Source organism: Trachurus japonicus, chromosome 8 (genome assembly GCF_045865225.1).
Source record: "Trachurus japonicus isolate A0001 chromosome 8, Traja_1.0".
Taxonomy (NCBI): domain Eukaryota; kingdom Metazoa; phylum Chordata; class Actinopteri; order Carangiformes; family Carangidae; genus Trachurus; species Trachurus japonicus.
The window spans coordinates 32,507,037-32,525,339 of NC_140914.1; the positions used below are offsets into that span (position 1 = coordinate 32,507,037).

General features: G+C 42.6%; 1 protein-coding gene and 33 non-coding genes across 34 annotated transcripts in view; all 34 read left to right on the forward strand.

The window, feature by feature from the left end:
• The window catches only part of trnak-cuu (transfer RNA lysine (anticodon CUU)), a 73-nt gene extending 35 nt beyond the window's left edge, over positions 1-38 (forward strand). Inside the window, exon 1 of the tRNA in view lies at positions 1-38. This exon is cut by the window's left edge and continues 35 nt beyond it. This is a non-coding gene — a tRNA (tRNA-Lys).
• Positions 1-18,303, forward strand: part of LOC146983785 (carbonic anhydrase-related protein 10-like) — a 157,599-nt gene that overhangs the window by 10,062 nt on the left and 129,234 nt on the right. The gene's annotated exons all lie outside the window — the stretch shown is intronic.
• Positions 587-659, forward strand: trnak-cuu (transfer RNA lysine (anticodon CUU)). Its single transcript has one exon. It is a non-coding gene; the product is annotated as a tRNA-Lys (tRNA).
• Positions 1,077-1,149, forward strand: trnak-cuu (transfer RNA lysine (anticodon CUU)). Its single transcript has one exon. It is a non-coding gene; the product is annotated as a tRNA-Lys (tRNA).
• Positions 1,698-1,770, forward strand: trnak-cuu (transfer RNA lysine (anticodon CUU)). Its single transcript has one exon. It is a non-coding gene; the product is annotated as a tRNA-Lys (tRNA).
• On the forward strand, positions 2,188-2,260 carry trnak-cuu (transfer RNA lysine (anticodon CUU)). The gene has a single exon. It is a non-coding gene; the product is annotated as a tRNA-Lys (tRNA).
• On the forward strand, positions 2,809-2,881 carry trnak-cuu (transfer RNA lysine (anticodon CUU)). Its single transcript has one exon. It is a non-coding gene; the product is annotated as a tRNA-Lys (tRNA).
• On the forward strand, positions 3,299-3,371 carry trnak-cuu (transfer RNA lysine (anticodon CUU)). The gene has a single exon. It is a non-coding gene; the product is annotated as a tRNA-Lys (tRNA).
• trnak-cuu (transfer RNA lysine (anticodon CUU)) lies at positions 3,920-3,992 on the forward strand. Its single transcript has one exon. It is a non-coding gene; the product is annotated as a tRNA-Lys (tRNA).
• trnak-cuu (transfer RNA lysine (anticodon CUU)) lies at positions 4,409-4,481 on the forward strand. Its single transcript has one exon. It is a non-coding gene; the product is annotated as a tRNA-Lys (tRNA).
• trnak-cuu (transfer RNA lysine (anticodon CUU)) lies at positions 5,030-5,102 on the forward strand. Its single transcript has one exon. It is a non-coding gene; the product is annotated as a tRNA-Lys (tRNA).
• Positions 5,520-5,592, forward strand: trnak-cuu (transfer RNA lysine (anticodon CUU)). The gene has a single exon. It is a non-coding gene; the product is annotated as a tRNA-Lys (tRNA).
• trnak-cuu (transfer RNA lysine (anticodon CUU)) lies at positions 6,141-6,213 on the forward strand. Its single transcript has one exon. It is a non-coding gene; the product is annotated as a tRNA-Lys (tRNA).
• trnak-cuu (transfer RNA lysine (anticodon CUU)) lies at positions 6,631-6,703 on the forward strand. The gene has a single exon. It is a non-coding gene; the product is annotated as a tRNA-Lys (tRNA).
• On the forward strand, positions 7,252-7,324 carry trnak-cuu (transfer RNA lysine (anticodon CUU)). Its single transcript has one exon. It is a non-coding gene; the product is annotated as a tRNA-Lys (tRNA).
• On the forward strand, positions 7,873-7,945 carry trnak-cuu (transfer RNA lysine (anticodon CUU)). The gene has a single exon. It is a non-coding gene; the product is annotated as a tRNA-Lys (tRNA).
• Positions 8,363-8,435, forward strand: trnak-cuu (transfer RNA lysine (anticodon CUU)). Its single transcript has one exon. It is a non-coding gene; the product is annotated as a tRNA-Lys (tRNA).
• On the forward strand, positions 8,984-9,056 carry trnak-cuu (transfer RNA lysine (anticodon CUU)). The gene has a single exon. It is a non-coding gene; the product is annotated as a tRNA-Lys (tRNA).
• Positions 9,474-9,546, forward strand: trnak-cuu (transfer RNA lysine (anticodon CUU)). Its single transcript has one exon. It is a non-coding gene; the product is annotated as a tRNA-Lys (tRNA).
• On the forward strand, positions 10,096-10,168 carry trnak-cuu (transfer RNA lysine (anticodon CUU)). The gene has a single exon. It is a non-coding gene; the product is annotated as a tRNA-Lys (tRNA).
• On the forward strand, positions 10,722-10,794 carry trnak-cuu (transfer RNA lysine (anticodon CUU)). Its single transcript has one exon. It is a non-coding gene; the product is annotated as a tRNA-Lys (tRNA).
• Positions 11,343-11,415, forward strand: trnak-cuu (transfer RNA lysine (anticodon CUU)). The gene has a single exon. It is a non-coding gene; the product is annotated as a tRNA-Lys (tRNA).
• Positions 11,833-11,905, forward strand: trnak-cuu (transfer RNA lysine (anticodon CUU)). The gene has a single exon. It is a non-coding gene; the product is annotated as a tRNA-Lys (tRNA).
• trnak-cuu (transfer RNA lysine (anticodon CUU)) lies at positions 12,454-12,526 on the forward strand. The gene has a single exon. It is a non-coding gene; the product is annotated as a tRNA-Lys (tRNA).
• On the forward strand, positions 12,944-13,016 carry trnak-cuu (transfer RNA lysine (anticodon CUU)). The gene has a single exon. It is a non-coding gene; the product is annotated as a tRNA-Lys (tRNA).
• Positions 13,565-13,637, forward strand: trnak-cuu (transfer RNA lysine (anticodon CUU)). Its single transcript has one exon. It is a non-coding gene; the product is annotated as a tRNA-Lys (tRNA).
• Positions 14,186-14,258, forward strand: trnak-cuu (transfer RNA lysine (anticodon CUU)). The gene has a single exon. It is a non-coding gene; the product is annotated as a tRNA-Lys (tRNA).
• Positions 14,676-14,748, forward strand: trnak-cuu (transfer RNA lysine (anticodon CUU)). Its single transcript has one exon. It is a non-coding gene; the product is annotated as a tRNA-Lys (tRNA).
• trnak-cuu (transfer RNA lysine (anticodon CUU)) lies at positions 15,297-15,369 on the forward strand. The gene has a single exon. It is a non-coding gene; the product is annotated as a tRNA-Lys (tRNA).
• trnak-cuu (transfer RNA lysine (anticodon CUU)) lies at positions 15,787-15,859 on the forward strand. The gene has a single exon. It is a non-coding gene; the product is annotated as a tRNA-Lys (tRNA).
• trnak-cuu (transfer RNA lysine (anticodon CUU)) lies at positions 16,408-16,480 on the forward strand. Its single transcript has one exon. It is a non-coding gene; the product is annotated as a tRNA-Lys (tRNA).
• Positions 16,898-16,970, forward strand: trnak-cuu (transfer RNA lysine (anticodon CUU)). The gene has a single exon. It is a non-coding gene; the product is annotated as a tRNA-Lys (tRNA).
• On the forward strand, positions 17,519-17,591 carry trnak-cuu (transfer RNA lysine (anticodon CUU)). Its single transcript has one exon. It is a non-coding gene; the product is annotated as a tRNA-Lys (tRNA).
• Positions 18,009-18,081, forward strand: trnak-cuu (transfer RNA lysine (anticodon CUU)). Its single transcript has one exon. It is a non-coding gene; the product is annotated as a tRNA-Lys (tRNA).

Sequence of the window (18,303 nt, forward strand, 5' to 3'; positions counted from 1 at the left end):
TAATCTCAGGGTCGTGGGTTTGAGCCCCACGTTGGGCGAGGCAAGCTTTTAAGAAGGACACAGAGGAACCAAAATAGACTGTTCTAAGATCTGCAAAGGAACCTTGTGTCAATGGGCTCTCTGGACATGATTGTCATTGAATCCATGACAAAAGACCTGCAACATCGGTTGGTGTTAGCGCAATGAAAAGCACAGCGCAAATTGGATCTTACCAGTTGATCGGACACTTGTTGGGTATAGTGAAAGGCTCTCACTCTAGTTTTACATTTGGAGTCGTTTGGAAATGAACAAGAAAAGTCATGCCAGCTCTAATACTGCAAAAGTATTGGTAGAGCATGAGGCTCTTTCAGGGTCATGAAAGTTTGAGTTTGACGCTGGAATGAAGAGAAGGTCTCCAAGGGTGCAGTCTTATGACTTTTGTTCATTTGTCCATGAGCTACAGCAATATGGAAAAGTCTCTGATTCCTCACTCGTCAGTTGTTTGAAAGATTTCTCGTAAATTTAAAACACCAAAGCATGCTAAGTGTCATGTAAGTGGTAGATGAGCTGTCGTTTCGTTTTTTATGTGATATTTTAGTAAAAGAAGGCCCGGCTAGCTCAGTCGGTAGAGCATGAGACTCTTAATCTCAGGGTCGTGGGTTCGAGCCCCACGTTGGGCGAGGCAAGCTTTTAAGACGGACACAGTGGAACCAAAATAGACTGTTCTAAGATCTGCAAAGGAACCTTGTGTCAATGGGCTCTCTGGACATGATTGTCATTGAAAACATGATGAAGGACCTGTAATATAAGTTGGGTTGTTGAAAAGCTGGCATGTTAGCACAGTGAAAAAGCCAGCCCAAATTGGATCTTACCAATAGCTGGGATACCTGTTGAATTTAGCGAAAGGCTCTCAATTTCACTATTGTCAAGTTTTACATTCGGTTAAGCTACAGCAATATGGAAAAGTCTCTGATTCCTCACTCGTCAGCAGTTTGAAAGATTTCTCGTAAATTTAAAACACCAAAGCATGGTAAGTGTCATGCAAGTGCTAGATGAGCTGTCGTTTCATTTTTTATGTGATATTTTAGTAAAAGAAGGCCCGGCTAGCTCAGTCGGTAGAGCATGAGACTCTTAATCTCAGGGTCGTGGGTTCGAGCCCCACGTTGGGCGAGGCAAGCTTTTAAGACGGACACAGCGGAACCAAAATAGACTGTTCTAAGATCTGCAAAGGAACCTTGTGTCAATGGCTTCTCTGGACATGATTGTCATTGAATCCATGACAAAAGACCTGCAACATCGGTTGGTGTTAGCGCAATGAAAAGCACAGCGCAAATTGGATCTTACCAGTTGATCGGACACTTGTTGGATATAGTGAAAGGCTCTCACTCTAGTTTCACATTTGGAGTCGTTTGGAAATGAACAAGAAAAGTCATGCCAGCTCTAATACTGCAAAAGTACTGGTAGAGCATGAGGCTCTTTCAGGGTCATGAAAGTTTGAGTTTGACGCTGGAATGAAGAGAAGGTCTCCAAGGGTGCAGTCTTATGACTTTTGTTCATTTGTCCATGAGCTACAGCAATATGGAAAAGTCTCTGATTCCTCACTCGTCAGTTGTTTGAAAGATTTCTCGTAAATTTAAAACACCAAAGCATGCTAAGTGTCATGTAAGTGCTAGATGAGCTGTCGTTTCGTTTTTTATGTGATATTTTTGTAAAAGAAGGCCCGGCTAGCTCAGTCGGTAGAGCATGAGACTCTTAATCTCAGGGTCGTGGGTTCGAGCCCCACGTTGGGCGAGGCAAGCTTTTAAGACGGACACAGTGGAACCAAAATAGACTGTTCTAAGATCTGCAAAGGAACCTTGTGTCAATGGGCTCTCTGGACATGATTGTCATTGAAAACATGATGAAGGACCTGTAATATAAGTTGGGTTGTTGAAAAGCTGGCATGTTAGCACAGTGAAAAAGCCAGCCCAAATTGGATCTTACCAATAGCTGGGATACCTGTTGAATTTAGCGAAAGGCTCTCAATTTCACTATTGTCAAGTTTTACATTCGGTTAAGCTACAGCAATATGGAAAAGTCTCTGATTCCTCACTCGTCAGCAGTTTGAAAGATTTCTCGTAAATTTAAAACACCAAAGCATGGTAAGTGTCATGCAAGTGCTAGATGAGCTGTCGTTTCATTTTTTATGTGATATTTTAGTAAAAGAAGGCCCGGCTAGCTCAGTCGGTAGAGCATGAGACTCTTAATCTCAGGGTCGTGGGTTCGAGCCCCACGTTGGGCGAGGCAAGCTTTTAAGACGGACACAGCGGAACCAAAATAGACTGTTCTAAGATCTGCAAAGGAACCTTGTGTCAATGGCTTCTCTGGACATGATTGTCATTGAATCCATGACAAAAGACCTGCAACATCGGTTGGTGTTAGCGCAATGAAAAGCACAGCGCAAATTGGATCTTACCAGTTGATCGGACACTTGTTGGATATAGTGAAAGGCTCTCACTCTAGTTTCACATTTGGAGTCGTTTGGAAATGAACAAGAAAAGTCATGCCAGCTCTAATACTGCAAAAGTACTGGTAGAGCATGAGGCTCTTTCAGGGTCATGAAAGTTTGAGTTTGACGCTGGAATGAAGAGAAGGTCTCCAAGGGTGCAGTCTTATGACTTTTGTTCATTTGTCCATGAGCTACAGCAATATGGAAAAGTCTCTGATTCCTCACTCGTCAGTTGTTTGAAAGATTTCTCGTAAATTTAAAACACCAAAGCATGCTAAGTGTCATGTAAGTGGTAGATGAGCTGTCGTTTCGTTTTTTATGTGATATTTTTGTAAAAGAAGGCCCGGCTAGCTCAGTCGGTAGAGCATGAGACTCTTAATCTCAGGGTCGTGGGTTCGAGCCCCACGTTGGGCGAGGCAAGCTTTTAAGACGGACACAGTGGAACCAAAATAGACTGTTCTAAGATCTGCAAAGGAACCTTGTGTCAATGGGCTCTCTGGACATGATTGTCATTGAAAACATGATGAAGGACCTGTAATATAAGTTGGGTTGTTGAAAAGCTGGCATGTTAGCACAGTGAAAAAGCCAGCCCAAATTGGATCTTACCAATAGCTGGGATACCTGTTGAATTTAGCGAAAGGCTCTCAATTTCACTATTGTCAAGTTTTACATTCGGTTAAGCTACAGCAATATGGAAAAGTCTCTGATTCCTCACTCGTCAGCAGTTTGAAAGATTTCTCGTAAATTTAAAACACCAAAGCATGGTAAGTGTCATGCAAGTGCTAGATGAGCTGTAGTTTCATTTTTTATGTGATATTTTAGTAAAAGAAGGCCCGGCTAGCTCAGTCGGTAGAGCATGAGACTCTTAATCTCAGGGTCGTGGGTTCGAGCCCCACGTTGGGCGAGGCAAGCTTTTAAGAAGGACACAGCGGAACCAAAATAGACTGTTCTAAGATCTGCAAAGGAACCTTGTGTCAATGGGCTCTCTGGACATGATTGTCATTGAATCCATGACAAAAGACCTGCAACATCGGTTGGTGTTAGCGCAATGAAAAGCACAGCGCAAATTGGATCTTACCAGTTGATCGGACACTTGTTGGATATAGTGAAAGGCTCTCACTCTAGTTTTACATTTGGAGTCGTTTGGAAATGAACAAGAAAAGTCATGCCAGCTCTAATACTGCAAAAGTATTGGTAGAGCATGAGGCTCTTTCAGGGTCATGAAAGTTTGAGTTTGACGCTGGAATGAAGAGAAGGTCTCCAAGGGTGCAGTCTTATGACTTTTGTTCATTTGTCCATGAGCTACAGCAATATGGAAAAGTCTCTGATTCCTCACTCGTCAGTTGTTTGAAAGATTTCTCGTAAATTTAAAACACCAAAGCATGCTAAGTGTCATGTAAGTGGTAGATGAGCTGTCGTTTCGTTTTTTATGTGATATTTTTGTAAAAGAAGGCCCGGCTAGCTCAGTCGGTAGAGCATGAGACTCTTAATCTCAGGGTCGTGGGTTCGAGCCCCACGTTGGGCGAGGCAAGCTTTTAAGACGGACACAGTGGAACCAAAATAGACTGTTCTAAGATCTGCAAAGGAACCTTGTGTCAATGGGCTCTCTGGACATGATTGTCATCGAAAACATGATGAAGGACCTGTAATATAAGTTGGGTTGTTGAAAAGCTGGCATGTTAGCACAGTGAAAAAGCCAGCCCAAATTGGATCTTACCAATAGCTGGGATACCTGTTGAATTTAGCGAAAGGCTCTCAATTTCACTATTGTCAAGTTTTACATTCGGTTAAGCTACAGCAATATGGAAAAGTCTCTGATTCCTCACTCGTCAGCAGTTTGAAAGATTTCTCGTAAATTTAAAACACCAAAGCATGGTAAGTGTCATGCAAGTGCTAGATGAGCTGTAGTTTCATTTTTTATGTGATATTTTAGTAAAAGAAGGCCGGCTAGCTCAGTCGGTAGAGCATGAGACTCTTAATCTCAGGGTCGTGGGTTCGAGCCCCACGTTGGGCGAGGCAAGCTTTTAAGAAGGACACAGCGGAACCAAAATAGACTGTTCTAAGATCTGCAAAGGAACCTTGTGTCAATGGGCTCTCTGGACATGATTGTCATTGAATCCATGACAAAAGACCTGCAACATCGGTTGGTGTTAGCGCAATGAAAAGCACAGCGCAAATTGGATCTTACCAGTTGATCGGACACTTGTTGGATATAGTGAAAGGCTCTCACTCTAGTTTTACATTTGGAGTCGTTTGGAAATGAACAAGAAAAGTCATGCCAGCTCTAATACTGCAAAAGTATTGGTAGAGCATGAGGCTCTTTCAGGGTCATGAAAGTTTGAGTTTGACGCTGGAATGAAGAGAAGGTCTCCAAGGGTGCAGTCTTATGACTTTTGTTCATTTGTCCATGAGCTACAGCAATATGGAAAAGTCTCTGATTCCTCACTCGTCAGTTGTTTGAAAGATTTCTCGTAAATTTAAAACACCAAAGCATGCTAAGTGTCATGTAAGTGGTAGATGAGCTGTCGTTTCGTTTTTTATGTGATATTTTTGTAAAAGAAGGCCCGGCTAGCTCAGTCGGTAGAGCATGAGACTCTTAATCTCAGGGTCGTGGGTTCGAGCCCCACGTTGGGCGAGGCAAGCTTTTAAGACGGACACAGTGGAACCAAAATAGACTGTTCTAAGATCTGCAAAGGAACCTTGTGTCAATGGGCTCTCTGGACATGATTGTCATTGAAAACATGATGAAGGACCTGTAATATAAGTTGGGTTGTTGAAAAGCTGGCATGTTAGCACAGTGAAAAAGCCAGCCCAAATTGGATCTTACCAATAGCTGGGATACCTGTTGAATTTAGCGAAAGGCTCTCAATTTCACTATTGTCAAGTTTTACATTCGGTTAAGCTACAGCAATATGGAAAAGTCTCTGATTCCTCACTCGTCAGCAGTTTGAAAGATTTCTCGTAAATTTAAAACACCAAAGCATGGTAAGTGTCATGCAAGTGCTAGATGAGCTGTCGTTTCATTTTTTATGTGATATTTTAGTAAAAGAAGGCCCGGCTAGCTCAGTCGGTAGAGCATGAGACTCTTAATCTCAGGGTCGTGGGTTCGAGCCCCACGTTGGGCGAGGCAAGCTTTTAAGACGGACACAGCGGAACCAAAATAGACTGTTCTAAGATCTGCAAAGGAACCTTGTGTCAATGGCTTCTCTGGACATGATTGTCATTGAATCCATGACAAAAGACCTGCAACATCGGTTGGTATTAGCGCAATGAAAAGCACAGCGCAAATTGGATCTTACCAGTTGATCGGACACTTGTTGGATATAGTGAAAGGCTCTCACTCTAGTTTCACATTTGGAGTCGTTTGGAAATGAACAAGAAAAGTCATGCCAGCTCTAAAACTGCAAAAGTACTGGTAGAGCATGAGGCTCTTTCAGGGTCATGAAAGTTTGAGTTTGACGCTGGAATGAAGAGAAGGTCTCCAAGGGTGCAGTCTTATGACTTTTGTTCATTTGTCCATGAGCTACAGCAATATGGAAAAGTCTCTGATTCCTCACTCGTCAGTTGTTTGAAAGTTTTCTCGTAAATTTAAAACACCAAAGCATGCTAAGTGTCATGTAAGTGGTAGATGAGCTGTCGTTTCGTTTTTTATGTGATATTTTTGTAAAAGAAGGCCCGGCTAGCTCAGTCGGTAGAGCATGAGACTCTTAATCTCAGGGTCGTGGGTTCGAGCCCCACGTTGGGCGAGGCAAGCTTTTAAGACGGACACAGTGGAACCAAAATAGACTGTTCTAAGATCTGCAAAGGAACCTTGTGTCAATGGGCTCTCTGGACATGATTGTCATTGAAAACATGATGAAGGACCTGTAATATAAGTTGGGTTGTTGAAAAGCTGGCATGTTAGCACAGTGAAAAAGCCAGCCCAAATTGGATCTTACCAATAGCTGGGATACCTGTTGAATTTAGCGAAAGGCTCTCAATTTCACTATTGTCAAGTTTTACATTCGGTTAAGCTACAGCAATATGGAAAAGTCTCTGATTCCTCACTCGTCAGCAGTTTGAAAGATTTCTCGTAAATTTAAAACACCAAAGCATGGTAAGTGTCATGCAAGTGCTAGATGAGCTGTCGTTTCATTTTTTATGTGATATTTTAGTAAAAGAAGGCCCGGCTAGCTCAGTCGGTAGAGCATGAGACTCTTAATCTCAGGGTCGTGGGTTCGAGCCCCACGTTGGGCGAGGCAAGCTTTTAAGACGGACACAGCGGAACCAAAATAGACTGTTCTAAGATCTGCAAAGGAACCTTGTGTCAATGGCTTCTCTGGACATGATTGTCATTGAATCCATGACAAAAGACCTGCAACATCGGTTGGTGTTAGCGCAATGAAAAGCACAGCGCAAATTGGATCTTACCAGTTGATCGGACACTTGTTGGATATAGTGAAAGGCTCTCACTCTAGTTTTACATTTGGAGTCGTTTGGAAATGAACAAGAAAAGTCATGCCAGCTCTAATACTGCAAAAGTATTGGTAGAGCATGAGGCTCTTTCAGGGTCATGAAAGTTTGAGTTTGACGCTGGAATGAAGAGAAGGTCTCCAAGGGTGCAGTCTTATGACTTTTGTTCATTTGTCCATGAGCTACAGCAATATGGAAAAGTCTCTGATTCCTCACTCATCAGTTGTTTGAAAGATTTCTCGTAAATTTAAAACACCAAAGCATGGTAAGTGTCATGTAAGTGGTAGATGAGCTGTCGTTTCGTTTTTTATGTGATATTTTTGTAAAAGAAGGCCCGGCTAGCTCAGTCGGTAGAGCATGAGACTCTTAATCTCAGGGTCGTGGGTTCGAGCCCCACGTTGGGCGAGGCAAGCTTTTAAGACGGACACAGCGGAACCAAAATAGACTGTTCTAAGATCTGCAAAGGAACCTTGTGTCAATGGGCTCTCTGGACATGATTGTCATTGAATCCATGACAAAAGACCTGCAACATCGGTTGGTGTTAGCGCAATGAAAAGCACAGCGCAAATTGGATCTTACCAGTTGATCGGACACTTGTTGGATATAGTGAAAGGCTCTCACTCTAGTTTTACATTTGGAGTCGTTTGGAAATGAACAAGAAAAGTCATGCCAGCTCTAATACTGCAAAAGTATTGGTAGAGCATGAGGCTCTTTCAGGGTCATGAAAGTTTGAGTTTGACGCTGGAATGAAGAGAAGGTCTCCAAGGGTGCAGTCTTATGACTTTTGTTCATTTGTCCATGAGCTACAGCAATATGGAAAAGTCTCTGATTCCTCACTCGTCAGTTGTTTGAAAGATTTCTCGTAAATTTAAAACACCAAAGCATGCTAAGTGTCATGTAAGTGGTAGATGAGCTGTCGTTTCGTTTTTTATGTGATATTTTTGTAAAAGAAGGCCCGGCTAGCTCAGTCGGTAGAGCATGAGACTCTTAATCTCAGGGTCGTGGGTTCGAGCCCCACGTTGGGCGAGGCAAGCTTTTAAGACGGACACAGTGGAACCAAAATAGACTGTTCTAAGATCTGCAAAGGAACCTTGTGTCAATGGGCTCTCTGGACATGATTGTCATTGAAAACATGATGAAGGACCTGTAATATAAGTTGGGTTGTTGAAAAGCTGGCATGTTAGCACAGTGAAAAAGCCAGCCCAAATTGGATCTTACCAATAGCTGGGATACCTGTTGAATTTAGCGAAAGGCTCTCAATTTCACTATTGTCAAGTTTTACATTCGGTTAAGCTACAGCAATATGGAAAAGTCTCTGATTCCTCACTCGTCAGCAGTTTGAAAGATTTCTCGTAAATTTAAAACACCAAAGCATGGTAAGTGTCATGCAAGTGCTAGATGAGCTGTCGTTTCATTTTTTATGTGATATTTTAGTAAAAGAAGGCCCGGCTAGCTCAGTCGGTAGAGCATGAGACTCTTAATCTCAGGGTCGTGGGTTCGAGCCCCACGTTGGGCGAGGCAAGCTTTTAAGACGGACACAGCGGAACCAAAATAGACTGTTCTAAGATCTGCAAAGGAACCTTGTGTCAATGGCTTCTCTGGACATGATTGTCATTGAATCCATGACAAAAGACCTGCAACATAGGTTGGTGTTAGCGCAATGAAAAGCACAGCGCAAATTGGATCTTACCAGTTGATCGGACACTTGTTGGATATAGTGAAAGGCTCTCACTCTAGTTTCACATTTGGAGTCGTTTGGAAATGAACAAGAAAAGTCATGCCAGCTCTAATACTGCAAAAGTACTGGTAGAGCATGAGGCTCTTTCAGGGTCATGAAAGTTTGAGTTTGACGCTGGAATGAAGAGAAGGTCTCCAAGGGTGCAGTCTTATGACTTTTGTTCATTTGTCCATGAGCTACAGCAATATGGAAAAGTCTCTGATTCCTCACTCGTCAGTTGTTTGAAAGATTTCTCGTAAATTTAAAACACCAAAGCATGCTAAGTGTCATGTAAGTGGTAGATGAGCTGTCGTTTCGTTTTTTATGTGATATTTTTGTAAAAGAAGGCCCGGCTAGCTCAGTCGGTAGAGCATGAGACTCTTAATCTCAGGGTCGTGGGTTCGAGCCCCACGTTGGGCGAGGCAAGCTTTTAAGACGGACACAGTGGAACCAAAATAGACTGTTCTAAGATCTGCAAAGGAACCTTGTGTCAATGGGCTCTCTGGACATGATTGTCATTGAAAACATGATGAAGGACCTGTAATATAAGTTGGGTTGTTGAAAAGCTGGCATGTTAGCACAGTGAAAAAGCCAGCCCAAATTGGATCTTACCAATAGCTGGGATACCTGTTGAATTTAGCGAAAGGCTCTCAATTTCACTATTGTCAAGTTTTACATTCGGTTAAGCTACAGCAATATGGAAAAGTCTCTGATTCCTCACTCGTCAGCAGTTTGAAAGATTTCTCGTAAATTTAAAACACCAAAGCATGGTAAGTGTCATGCAAGTGCTAGATGAGCTGTCGTTTCATTTTTTATGTGATATTTTAGTAAAAGAAGGCCCGGCTAGCTCAGTCGGTAGAGCATGAGACTCTTAATCTCAGGGTCGTGGGTTCGAGCCCCACGTTGGGCGAGGCAAGCTTTTAAGACGGACACAGCGGAACCAAAATAGACTGTTCTAAGATCTGCAAAGGAACCTTGTGTCAATGGCTTCTCTGGACATGATTGTCATTGAATCCATGACAAAAGACCTGCAACATCGGTTGGTGTTAGCGCAATGAAAAAGCACAGCGCAAATTGGATCTTACCAGTTGATCGGACACTTGTTGGATATAGTGAAAGGCTCTCACTCTAGTTTTACATTTGGAGTCGTTTGGAAATGAACAAGAAAAGTCATGCCAGCTCTAATACTGCAAAAGTATTGGTAGAGCATGAGGCTCTTTCAGGGTCATGAAAGTTTGAGTTTGACGCTGGAATGAAGAGAAGGTCTCCAAGGGTGCAGTCTTATGACTTTTGTTCATTTGTCCATGAGCTACAGCAATATGGAAAAGTCTCTGATTCCTCACTCGTCAGTTGTTTGAAAGATTTCTCGTAAATTTAAAACACCAAAGCATGGTAAGTGTCATGTAAGTGCTAGATGAGCTGTCGTTTCATTTTTTATGTGATATTTTAGTAAAAGAAGGCCCGGCTAGCTCAGTCGGTAGAGCATGAGACTCTTAATCTCAGGGTCGTGGGTTCGAGCCCCACGTTGGGCGAGGCAAGCTTTTAAGACGGACACAGCGGAACCAAAATAGACTGTTCTAAGATCTGCAAAGGAACCTTGTGTCAATGGGCTCTCTGGACATGATTGTCATTGAATCCATGACAAAAGACCTGCAACATAGGTTGGTGTTAGCGCAATGAAAAGCACAGCGCAAATTGGATCTTACCAGTTGATCGGACACTTGTTGGATATAGTGAAAGGCTCTCACTCTAGTTTTACATTTGGAGTCGTTTCGTTTGGAAATGAACAAGAAAAGTCATGCCAGCTCTAATACTGCAAAAGTATTGGTAGAGCATGAGGCTCTTTCAGGGTCATGAAAGTTTGAGTTTGACGCTGGAATGAAGAGAAGGTCTCCAAGGGTGCAGTCTTATGACTTTTGTTCATTTGTCCATGAGCTACAGCAATATGGAAAAGTCTCTGATTCCTCACTCGTCAGTTGTTTGAAAGATTTCTCGTAAATTTAAAACACCAAAGCATGCTAAGTGTCATGTAAGTGGTAGATGAGCTGTCGTTTCGTTTTTTATGTGATATTTTTGTAAAAGAAGGCCCGGCTAGCTCAGTCGGTAGAGCATGAGACTCTTAATCTCAGGGTCGTGGGTTCGAGCCCCACGTTGGGCGAGGCAAGCTTTTAAGACGGACACAGCGGAACCAAAATAGACTGTTCTAAGATCTGCAAAGGAACCTTGTGTCAATGGGCTCTCTGGACATGATTGTCATTGAATCCATGACAAAAGACCTGCAACATCGGTTGGTGTTAGCGCAATGAAAAGCACAGCGCAAATTGGATCTTACCAGTTGATCGGACACTTGTTGGATATAGTGAAAGGCTCTCACTCTAGTTTTACATTTGGAGTCGTTTGGAAATGAACAAGAAAAGTCATGCCAGCTCTAATACTGCAAAAGTATTGGTAGAGCATGAGGCTCTTTCAGGGTCATGAAAGTTTGAGTTTGACGCTGGAATGAAGAGAAGGTCTCCAAGGGTGCAGTCTTATGACTTTTGTTCATTTGTCCATGAGCTACAGCAATATGGAAAAGTCTCTGATTCCTCACTCGTCAGTTGTTTGAAAGATTTCTCGTAAATTTAAAACACCAAAGCATGCTAAGTGTCATGTAAGTGGTAGATGAGCTGTCGTTTCGTTTTTTATGTGATATTTTTGTAAAAGAAGGCCCGGCTAGCTCAGTCGGTAGAGCATGAGACTCTTAATCTCAGGGTCGTGGGTTCGAGCCCCACGTTGGGCGAGGCAAGCTTTTAAGACGGACACAGTGGAACCAAAATAGACTGTTCTAAGATCTGCAAAGGAACCTTGTGTCAATGGGCTCTCTGGACATGATTGTCATTGAAAACATGATGAAGGACCTGTAATATAAGTTGGGTTGTTGAAAAGCTGGCATGTTAGCACAGTGAAAAAGCCAGCCCAAATTGGATCTTACCAATAGCTGGGATACCTGTTGAATTTAGCGAAAGGCTCTCAATTTCACTATTGTCAAGTTTTACATTCGGTTAAGCTACAGCAATATGGAAAAGTCTCTGATTCCTCACTCGTCAGCAGTTTGAAAGATTTCTCGTAAATTTAAAACACCAAAGCATGGTAAGTGTCATGCAAGTGCTAGATGAGCTGTCGTTTCATTTTTTATGTGATATTTTAGTAAAAGAAGGCCCGGCTAGCTCAGTCGGTAGAGCATGAGACTCTTAATCTCAGGGTCGTGGGTTCGAGCCCCACGTTGGGCGAGGCAAGCTTTTAAGACGGACACAGCGGAACCAAAATAGACTGTTCTAAGATCTGCAAAGGAACCTTGTGTCAATGGCTTCTCTGGACATGATTGTCATTGAATCCATGACAAAAGACCTGCAACATCGGTTGGTGTTAGCGCAATGAAAAGCACAGCGCAAATTGGATCTTACCAGTTGATCGGACACTTGTTGGATATAGTGAAAGGCTCTCACTCTAGTTTCACATTTGGAGTCGTTTGGAAATGAACAAGAAAAGTCATGCCAGCTCTAATACTGCAAAAGTACTGGTAGAGCATGAGGCTCTTTCAGGGTCATGAAAGTTTGAGTTTGACGCTGGAATGAAGAGAAGGTCTCCAAGGGTGCAGTCTTATGACTTTTGTTCATTTGTCCATGAGCTACAGCAATATGGAAAAGTCTCTGATTCCTCACTCGTCAGTTGTTTGATAGATGTCTCGTAAATTTAAAACACCAAAGCATGGTAAGTGTCATGCAAGTGCTAGATGAGCTGTCGTTTCATTTTTTATGTGATATTTTAGTAAAAGAAGGCCCGGCTAGCTCAGTCGGTAGAGCATGAGACTCTTAATCTCAGGGTCGTGGGTTCGAGCCCCACGTTGGGCGAGGCAAGCTTTTAAGACGGACACAGTGGAACCAAAATAGACTGTTCTAAGATCTGCAAAGGAACCTTGTGTCAATGGGCTCTCTGGACATGATTGTCATTGAAAACATGATGAAGGACCTGTAATATAAGTTGGGTTGTTGAAAAGCTGGCATGTTAGCACAGTGAAAAAGCCAGCCCAAATTGGATCTTACCAATAGCTGGGATACCTGTTGAATTTAGCGAAAGGCTCTCAATTTCACTATTGTCAAGTTTTACATTCGGTTAAGCTACAGCAATATGGAAAAGTCTCTGATTCCTCACTCGTCAGCAGTTTGAAAGATTTCTCGTAAATTTAAAACACCAAAGCATGGTAAGTGTCATGCAAGTGCTAGATGAGCTGTCGTTTCATTTTTTATGTGATATTTTAGTAAAAGAAGGCCCGGCTAGCTCAGTCGGTAGAGCATGAGACTCTTAATCTCAGGGTCGTGGGTTCGAGCCCCACGTTGGGCGAGGCAAGCTTTTAAGACGGACACAGCGGAACCAAAATAGACTGTTCTAAGATCTGCAAAGGAACCTTGTGTCAATGGCTTCTCTGGACATGATTGTCATTGAATCCATGACAAAAGACCTGCAACATCGGTTGGTGTTAGCGCAATGAAAAGCACAGCGCAAATTGGATCTTACCAGTTGATCGGACACTTGTTGGATATAGTGAAAGGCTCTCACTCTAGTTTTACATTTGGAGTCGTTTGGAAATGAACAAGAAAAGTCATGCCAGCTCTAATACTGCAAAAGTATTGGTAGAGCATGAGGCTCTTTCAGGGTCATGAAAGTTTGAGTTTGACGCTGGAATGAAGAGAAGGTCTCCAAGGGTGCAGTCTTATGACTTTTGTTCATTTGTCCATGAGCTACAGCAATATGGAAAAGTCTCTGATTCCTCACTCATCAGTTGTTTGAAAGATTTCTCGTAAATTTAAAACACCAAAGCATGGTAAGTGTCATGTAAGTGGTAGATGAGCTGTCGTTTCGTTTTTTATGTGATATTTTTGTAAAAGAAGGCCCGGCTAGCTCAGTCGGTAGAGCATGAGACTCTTAATCTCAGGGTCGTGGGTTCGAGCCCCACGTTGGGCGAGGCAAGCTTTTAAGACGGACACAGCGGAACCAAAATAGACTGTTCTAAGATCTGCAAAGGAACCTTGTGTCAATGGGCTCTCTGGACATGATTGTCATTGAATCCATGACAAAAGACCTGCAACATCGGTTGGTGTTAGCGCAATGAAAAGCACAGCGCAAATTGGATCTTACCAGTTGATCGGACACTTGTTGGATATAGTGAAAGGCTCTCACTCTAGTTTTACATTTGGAGTCGTTTGGAAATGAACAAGAAAAGTCATGCCAGCTCTAATACTGCAAAAGTATTGGTAGAGCATGAGGCTCTTTCAGGGTCATGAAAGTTTGAGTTTGACGCTGGAATGAAGAGAAGGTCTCCAAGGGTGCAGTCTTATGACTTTTGTTCATTTGTCCATGAGCTACAGCAATATGGAAAAGTCTCTGATTCCTCACTCGTCAGTTGTTTGAAAGATTTCTCGTAAATTTAAAACACCAAAGCATGCTAAGTGTCATGTAAGTGGTAGATGAGCTGTCGTTTCGTTTTTTATGTGATATTTTTGTAAAAGAAGGCCCGGCTAGCTCAGTCGGTAGAGCATGAGACTCTTAATCTCAGGGTCGTGGGTTCGAGCCCCACGTTGGGCGAGGCAAGCTTTTAAGACGGACACAGTGGAACCAAAATAGACTGTTCTAAGATCTGCAAAGGAACCTTGTGTCAATGGGCTCTCTGGACATGATTGTCATTGAAAACATGATGAAGGACCTGTAATATAAGTTGGGTTGTTGAAAAGCTGGCATGTTAGCACAGTGAAAAAGCCAGCCCAAATTGGATCTTACCAATAGCTGGGATACCTGTTGAATTTAGCGAAAGGCTCTCAATTTCACTATTGTCAAGTTTTACATTCGGTTAAGCTACAGCAATATGGAAAAGTCTCTGATTCCTCACTCGTCAGCAGTTTGAAAGATTTCTCGTAAATTTAAAACACCAAAGCATGGTAAGTGTCATGCAAGTGCTAGATGAGCTGTCGTTTCATTTTTTATGTGATATTTTAGTAAAAGAAGGCCCGGCTAGCTCAGTCGGTAGAGCATGAGACTCTTAATCTCAGGGTCGTGGGTTCGAGCCCCACGTTGGGCGAGGCAAGCTTTTAAGACGGACACAGCGGAACCAAAATAGACTGTTCTAAGATCTGCAAAGGAACCTTGTGTCAATGGCTTCTCTGGACATGATTGTCATTGAATCCATGACAAAAGACCTGCAACATCGGTTGGTGTTAGCGCAATGAAAAGCACAGCGCAAATTGGATCTTACCAGTTGATCGGACACTTGTTGGATATAGTGAAAGGCTCTCACTCTAGTTTCACATTTGGAGTCGTTTGGAAATGAACAAGAAAAGTCATGCCAGCTCTAATACTGCAAAAGTACTGGTAGAGCATGAGGCTCTTTCAGGGTCATGAAAGTTTGAGTTTGACGCTGGAATGAAGAGAAGGTCTCCAAGGGTGCAGTCTTATGACTTTTGTTCATTTGTCCATGAGCTATAGCAATATGGAAAAGTCTCTGATTCCTCACTCGTCAGTTGTTTGAAAGATTTCTCGTAAATTTAAAACACCAAAGCATGCTAAGTGTCATGTAAGTGGTAGATGAGCTGTCGTTTCGTTTTTTATGTGATATTTTTGTAAAAGAAGGCCCGGCTAGCTCAGTCGGTAGAGCATGAGACTCTTAATCTCAGGGTCGTGGGTTCGAGCCCCACGTTGGGCGAGGCAAGCTTTTAAGACGGACACAGTGGAACCAAAATAGACTGTTCTAAGATCTGCAAAGGAACCTTGTGTCAATGGGCTCTCTGGACATGATTGTCATTGAAAACATGATGAAGGACCTGTAATATAAGTTGGGTTGTTGAAAAGCTGGCATGTTAGCACAGTGAAAAAGCCAGCCCAAATTGGATCTTACCAATAGCTGGGATACCTGTTGAATTTAGCGAAAGGCTCTCAATTTCACTATTGTCAAGTTTTACATTCGGTTAAGCTACAGCAATATGGAAAAGTCTCTGATTCCTCACTCGTCAGCAGTTTGAAAGATTTCTCGTAAATTTAAAACACCAAAGCATGGTAAGTGTCATGCAAGTGCTAGATGAGCTGTAGTTTCATTTTTTATGTGATATTTTAGTAAAAGAAGGCCCGGCTAGCTCAGTCGGTAGAGCATGAGACTCTTAATCTCAGGGTCGTGGGTTCGAGCCCCACGTTGGGCGAGGCAAGCTTTTAAGAAGGACACAGAGGAACCAAAATAGACTGTTCTAAGATCTGCAAAGGAACCTTGTGTCAATGGGCTCTCTGGACATGATTGTCATTGAATCCATGACAAAAGACCTGCAACATCGGTTGGTGTTAGCGCAATGAAAAGCACAGCGCAAATTGGATCTTACCAGTTGATCGGACACTTGTTGGGTATAGTGAAAGGCTCTCACTCTAGTTTTACATTTGGAGTCGTTTGGAAATGAACAAGAAAAGTCATGCCAGCTCTAATACTGCAAAAGTATTGGTAGAGCATGAGGCTCTTTCAGGGTCATGAAAGTTTGAGTTTGACGCTGGAATGAAGAGAAGGTCTCCAAGGGTGCAGTCTTATGACTTTTGTTCATTTGTCCATGAGCTACAGCAATATGGAAAAGTCTCTGATTCCTCACTCGTCAGTTGTTTGAAAGATTTCTCGTAAATTTAAAACACCAAAGCATGCTAAGTGTCATGTAAGTGGTAGATGAGCTGTCGTTTCGTTTTTTATGTGATATTTTTGTAAAAGAAGGCCCGGCTAGCTCAGTCGGTAGAGCATGAGACTCTTAATCTCAGGGTCGTGGGTTCGAGCCCCACGTTGGGCGAGGCAAGCTTTTAAGACGGACACAGTGGAACCAAAATAGACTGTTCTAAGATCTGCAAAGGAACCTTGTGTCAATGGGCTCTCTGGACATGATTGTCATTGAAAACATGATGAAGGACCTGTAATATAAGTTGGGTTGTTGAAAAGCTGGCATGTTAGCACAGTGAAAAAGCCAGCCCAAATTGGATCTTACCAATAGCTGGGATACCTGTTGAATTTAGCGAAAGGCTCTCAATTTCACTATTGTCAAGTTTTACATTCGGTTAAGCTACAGCAATATGGAAAAGTCTCTGATTCCTCACTCGTCAGCAGTTTGAAAGATTTCTCGTAAATTTAAAACACCAAAGCATGGTAAGTGTCATGCAAGTGCTAGATGAGCTGTCGTTTCATTTTTTATGTGATATTTTAGTAAAAGAAGGCCCGGCTAGCTCAGTCGGTAGAGCATGAGACTCTTAATCTCAGGGTCGTGGGTTCGAGCCCCACGTTGGGCGAGGCAAGCTTTTAAGACGGACACAGCGGAACCAAAATAGACTGTTCTAAGATCTGCAAAGGAACCTTGTGTCAATGGGCTCTCTGGACATGATTGTCATTGAATCCATGACAAAAGACCTGCAACATCGGTTGGTGTTAGCGCAATGAAAAGCACAGCGCAAATTGGATCTTACCAGTTGATCGGACACTTGTTGGATATAGTGAAAGGCTCTCACTCTAGTTTTACATTTGGAGTCGTTTGGAAATGAACAAGAAAAGTCATGCCAGCTCTAATACTGCAAAAGTATTGGTAGAGCATGAGGCTCTTTCAGGGTCATGAAAGTTTGAGTTTGACGCTGGAATGAAGAGAAGGTCTCCAAGGGTGCAGTCTTATGACTTTTGTTCATTTGTCCATGAGCTACAGCAATATGGAAAAGTCTCTGATTCCTCACTCGTCAGTTGTTTGAAAGATTTCTCGTAAATTTAAAACACCAAAGCATGCTAAGTGTCATGTAAGTGGTAGATGAGCTGTCGTTTCGTTTTTTATGTGATATTTTTGTAAAAGAAGGCCCGGCTAGCTCAGTCGGTAGAGCATGAGACTCTTAATCTCAGGGTCGTGGGTTCGAGCCCCACGTTGGGCGAGGCAAGCTTTTAAGACGGACACAGTGGAACCAAAATAGACTGTTCTAAGATCTGCAAAGGAACCTTGTGTCAATGGGCTCTCTGGACATGATTGTCATTGAAAACATGATGAAGGACCTGTAATATAAGTTGGGTTGTTGAAAAGCTGGCATGTTAGCACAGTGAAAAAGCCAGCCCAAATTGGATCTTACCAATAGCTGGGATACCTGTTGAATTTAGCGAAAGGCTCTCAATTTCACTATTGTCAAGTTTTACATTCGGTTAAGCTACAGCAATATGGAAAAGTCTCTGATTCCTCACTCGTCAGCAGTTTGAAAGATTTCTCGTAAATTTAAAACACCAAAGCATGGTAAGTGTCATGCAAGTGCTAGATGAGCTGTCGTTTCATTTTTTATGTGATATTTTAGTAAAAGAAGGCCCGGCTAGCTCAGTCGGTAGAGCATGAGACTCTTAATCTCAGGGTCGTGGGTTCGAGCCCCACGTTGGGCGAGGCAAGCTTTTAAGACGGACACAGCGGAACCAAAATAGACTGTTCTAAGATCTGCAAAGGAACCTTGTGTCAATGGGCTCTCTGGACATGATTGTCATTGAATCCATGACAAAAGACCTGCAACATCGGTTGGTGTTAGCGCAATGAAAAGCACAGCGCAAATTGGATCTTACCAGTTGATCGGACACTTGTTGGATATAGTGAAAGGCTCTCACTCTAGT